Raw genomic sequence first — 5,420 nt, forward strand, 5'->3', positions numbered from 1 at the left:
AGACATAAGTATCCATCTATCAACATTTTTCTTTTACCTAAAGAAGTCCTTTTTAAAAAAAAATTATTTATTTATTTTAATTAGTTTCAAGTATACAGACCATTGGTTAGACATCTATATAGTTTATAAAACGATCCCCCCAGTTGCTCCCTCCCTCCCTCGGCCCTCTACTTAGCCATCATACGAATGCTAACTGCATTCCCTCTGCCATGCTCCCCGAAGAAGTCTTTTTAACACACCTTGTAGAGCAGGACTGCTGGCAACAAAGTTTGGCGACTTTGTTTGCCTGATTTTTGAAAGATATTTCTAAACGACTTTTTTCTCTCATTCTTTCAGATTTTCTGGCTTGCGTAGTTTAATTCAACACCCCGAAGTCATTCTTACCTTCATTCCTTTGTATGTGATATGGTTGTTTTTTCCTGACTGCTTTTCTCTTTATCTTTCAGCAATTGGCTTATGACATGCTTGGATGTCGTTGCCTTTTTGTTTATCTTGCATAGGGTTTATTGAGCTTTTTAGAATTGTGAGTTTATACTTTTCATTTGGACAATCTTCAACGACTTCTCAAAATTTTTTCTCTTCTCCTCCTCTACCCCACTTTCTAAGATTACCTTGATGTGGATTTTAGACTAATTTGATATTTTTCCACAGGTCACTGAGGGTCTGTTAATTTTATTTCAGTATTTTAGTTTGTGCTTTAGTTTGTATAGCTTTTATGAGCACTATGCGTTCAAGCTCAGCAGTATGTTCTAAGTGTCTAGTCTGCTATTAATCTCCTTCAGTTCAATTTATATTTTAGATATTATATTTTTAAAGTCCTCATTTGCTAATTCTACCACCTCTGCCATTTCTGAGTCTGCTTCTCTTCACTGCTTTTTCTCCTGAATGTGGATCATCATGTTTTCCTATTGTTTTCTCCTCACTCCACATCGAGAAACATTTTTATTGCATTCTCAACATTGCCAATGTTACATTGATGAGTATATGGATTTGATTGTCTCCTCTTAAAAAGTGTTGGATTTTGTTCTAGCAGGCAGTTCAGCTACTTGCAGATCATCTCAATCTCTTCAAGGCCTGTTACTAAGCTTAATAAGTGTGCTCTAGTGCTAGTTTAGACTTCCTGGTAAGCAGAACATTTCTGGGCTCTCTACTGAATTTCTCATGTTTTGAAGTCTCTCTGCTTTGGATATTTTTACATAAATGTCTGGGAACTATTCAGTTTACAAATCTCTGGTTGTTCTTTGCCCAGACCCCCTGACTTTCACACTATGTAGATATGGCTTAATATTTAGCCAAAGGCTTAGGTGGACCCTTAAGAAGAGTTTCTAAATTCTCTCATGGGTTTCTTCCACCTTTCAATACTCTGTTCCTCAAATTCCATCTCTTCAGGCTCTTTGAACTCCTAACTCTGTCTCCTAAAATCAGAAATATACCCATGTTCTGCTTGAGATCTCTCTCTCTTTAAGCCAGTACAAATGTACCTCTGGGCAGAAAGGCAGGGCAAGCATAGGGCTTACCTTGTGTTTTTCTTTCTCTCAAGGGTTATAGTACTATACTTCCTGTTATCTCAATATCTGTGAACAATTGTTCCATATATTCTTTCCAGTTCTCTAGTTGTTTACAGCAGTGGGATAACTCCAGGCCTAGTTTCTCTATCATGATTAAAATCTTCATTTATTTCAATTAGATTTTCTATGAAACTTTTTCAGAATTTTGGCACATTTTCTTTCTTGGCAGACAATAAGTGTTTATCTATACATAAAAAAGCTATCTATTAGTCCATAGCCATGCCACCCTGAACAAACCTGATCCCATCTGATCTCAGAAGCTAAGCAGGGTCGGGCCTGGTTAGTACTTGGATGGGAGACCACCTAGGAATACTGGACTATAACCATTACTTTCTTTCTTTTTTTTTTTTTTAAAGTTACCTATTAAAATATATGTCTAACACGACAGTGGTCACAATGAAGAGGTACGTAAAGTTGACATACCATCTTAGTAAAGTTGGCAATTGCAGAAATCACATATAGAATTATTTTTTACTTTGCGGTTTTCTTTGAAATCTGTTGCTTTGCTTGTGACATAATCCTATCAGTCTTGAGAGAATTATTTGCTAGGGAGATCGTCCACTCTACTAGCTGTGGTGATCCTTCCTGGTGGGCATTTCTTTTCTCACCCCCATTGTCTCCATCTGCCAAATCTTAACGTTCTCCTCTGATCAGTTCTCATTACCTCATTTAACGCACTTGCCTCCTGCATTCTTCATAATACTTCTTTTCCATTTGACTTTTGTGACACCACCTTTTCCTGTTATTGCTTACTGACCACTTCTCAGTATCTTCTGTGGGCTCATCCTCTTCCCAAACATTACATTTTTATCAAGACTCAATTCTACGTGCTCTTTTCTTCTGACTCTGTGGTTATTCCCTAGCTGACCTCAACCATTGCTATGTCTTTGATACCATCCGTAAGCCTATGGCTCCCAAAGATATAGCCCCAATTAAGACCTCTCTCTTGAGCTTCAGATCTTAATATGCAATTCTTTTAAAAATCACCATTCAGATTGCTACATTTAGAAAATAAATATGCCCCACATTTCGCTACTGTTATTCCTCTACAAATCTGTTCCTCATCCAGTTGTTTCAATCCACCTGCTTAAGTCGTCAATGTAAGAATCATCCTTCACATTACCTCTTTCTCCTTCATCTTCCTCAGCCACAAACTAGTTCTGCCGATTTTCAAACCTGTCTATGTTTTGTTTACTCCACTCCAACTCTCCTGCCACTGTTCTTTCTGTCTTATCTTACTTTCAACCCACCCATCATTTTTGATGTGTCTTCCAATCACTAGTTTCAGTGACCTTTTTTAAAGTACAAATTTATTTTAAGGATAAAATATATTTTAAAATGTAAAATATAAACATAAGTCATGGCCCTGGCTTTAAAATCTTTCGTAATTCACTTAAACTATAAAACAAAATTTATAATATAGTGTTGCACTAAATTTCAGCCACTTAGGGCTATTTTCAATTCAATAATTTTACAAATGTTTTGCACTTTATTTTGTTAATTTTTTTTATCTTCCATATATCAGATTAAGCAAAACTTCCTAAGAGATTCTATGTATATTATTTATCATTCTCCAGAAAAACAGAACCAATAAGATGTGTGTATTTATATATATATTTATTTTTATGAATGTGCATAGATAGATAGATAGATAGATAGATAGATAGATAGATAGATAGATAGATAGGAGAGAAATTTATTCTAAGGAATTGGCTCATGTAATTGTGGAGGCTGACAAGTCCCAGGATCTGCAGCTGGCCAGCTGGAGACCCAGGAGAGCTGATGGTGTGGTTTCAGTGCGAATGTCAGCAGGCTTGAGAGCCAGGAAAAGCCAATGTTTCAATTTGAGTAAGGCGGGAAAAAACTGATGTCTCAGCTTAAAGGCAGTCAAGCAGGAGTTTTCTTTTACTTAGCCATTTTGTTTTATTCAGGCCTTCGGCTGACTGGATGAGGCCCACCTATCTTAGGTAGAATAATCTGCTTTATTCACCAAGTCAAATATTAATCTCATCCAGAAGCACCCTCACAGAAACACCCAGAATAATGTTTGACCAAATATCTAGCTATTGCATGGCCCAGTCAAGTTGACATGTATAATTAACTGTCATATCATCTTTGACATACAAAATTAAATAAGTCCTACTATGCCCTCTTTGTTTCTTTCATTGCACGTGTTACTATTTTACTTACTTGTTTGTTTATGTGTTTATTTATTTATGTGTTTGTTTAGAGTAGGTTGGCGAGCTCTCTGTGTACTGTAAGCTCTTAAAAACGTTTCATTTACCATTGCACATTTCATGCCTAACATAGCACTTAACTGTCTTCCTAAGATTAAAGTTCCGAATAGTGTTTAAATCTCATTTAATATAGATGCTCAAACTTTTTGTAGATGAAACATTTAATTATCTTACTTGCTATCATATTTTATAGCAGAATATTAATATCCAGTTGGCATTTTTGATAAATTTTATGCCAATATGTGGATTCATGAAACTAAGTTTTTAAAATTTAATTACTTGTCTCTTTGATTTACTATAGCTGTGGTAATTTTTATTTTAGTAAATTAAAACAAGTATGCAAATGCATTAAAAAATTATAACATTTTGTATGAGATATCATTGCCATTTGTATTATTATCTAAGAGGAAAGAAAAGATTTTCACGTAGAGTTCAAATACAGCTGGAGAAAATGGTACCTGTTTAGAATTTTGGATGCCCATAGGAAGTATCAAAGGAACGCAAGGACTTCATTATCTTCTTAAGGCTGTAAGTGTATAATATGGTCTCATTTCTACCAACACACTGGTACTAGCTGTGGGGCTCTAACTTATGGTTTGTTCCATCCACTCGAGACTGTGGGTACACAACACCAATGCTCTTGGTTGCTGACTGCATACCTGCATCACACAGACACACTGAGGCCAACAGAGCCATCCAAGAATCTGAAGTGTTGATCCGTTTAGTGTCAGCAGTTTCAAAGGAACCAAATCAGGAAGTTTGGCTTCTCTCCTGGTCTAATATTTAACAGACCTTAACAAAAGTGTCTCTGTGTGTGTGTGTGTGTGTGTGTGTGTGTGTGTGTGCGCACGCTGCATGTGTATGTGAAATTTCTTAAACGAATAATTTTTTCTTAAAAAATTTGAAGAAAAAAACATGGTCTGAATGACCTTGATTTTTTTCATTTCAAAGCCATCATGGACCTTGGCTTGTGTGTGTCAACCCTGGTGAATATGACCTGATCACAGGCATAGTCAATTTTTTATGAAAATGTTTTGGATCTTTCAGACTTGATATTGATAACTGAAACTGAGCAGAGAGACATTAGCATCTGGTTTTGATGAATGTGGTCTGCTTGTACTTTAAAGGAAAAGCATTCAGGAAAAGACTGGAAATTCCTTCTCAGAAAATCAAAGTCTAATACAGTTTTTCAATACCTGATACTTACATGTTACAAGTGACCTTGGAGACTTTATCCCACCAGTTTCACATATTTTTTAGATTATAGCATTATGGCGTTATGCTTCATTTTAGGATATATTTAGGTTTTTGGTCTAAGGATTTTTTTGTATACCTGTTTACTTTTCCACCACATATATAAAGATAATGTCTTGCTTGAAGAAAAATCAGAACTAGCTACCAAAATCAGAACGATTTCTGCCATTTCTTATTAAACTGGCAGAAAGACATCACACCACAGCACAAAATATTGAGGGATTTACCAGATTGTAACATCCTCTGGTAGACTATAAGTTTCTTAGAACAGTAACTGTATCTTTTCTATTATTATATCTTCCAAAGTATATCTGGCCCAGGACCTTGTAAATTGCAAATCCTCAAGTGAAATTAAAAAAAA

The 5,420-nt window shown here is 35.6% G+C and overlaps 1 pseudogene; it reads left to right on the forward strand.

Annotated features, from left to right (window-relative positions):
• Positions 1-1,777: 1,777 nt before the first annotated feature.
• On the forward strand, positions 1,778-1,894 carry LOC120613588 (uncharacterized; annotated as a pseudogene).
• The last annotated feature ends 3,526 nt before the right edge of the window (positions 1,895-5,420 follow it).

The sequence above is a fragment of the Pteropus medius genome, unplaced genomic scaffold, assembly GCF_902729225.1.
Source record: "Pteropus medius unplaced genomic scaffold, Ma_sr-lr_union100, whole genome shotgun sequence".
In the NCBI taxonomy this organism is placed as follows: domain Eukaryota; kingdom Metazoa; phylum Chordata; class Mammalia; order Chiroptera; family Pteropodidae; genus Pteropus; species Pteropus medius.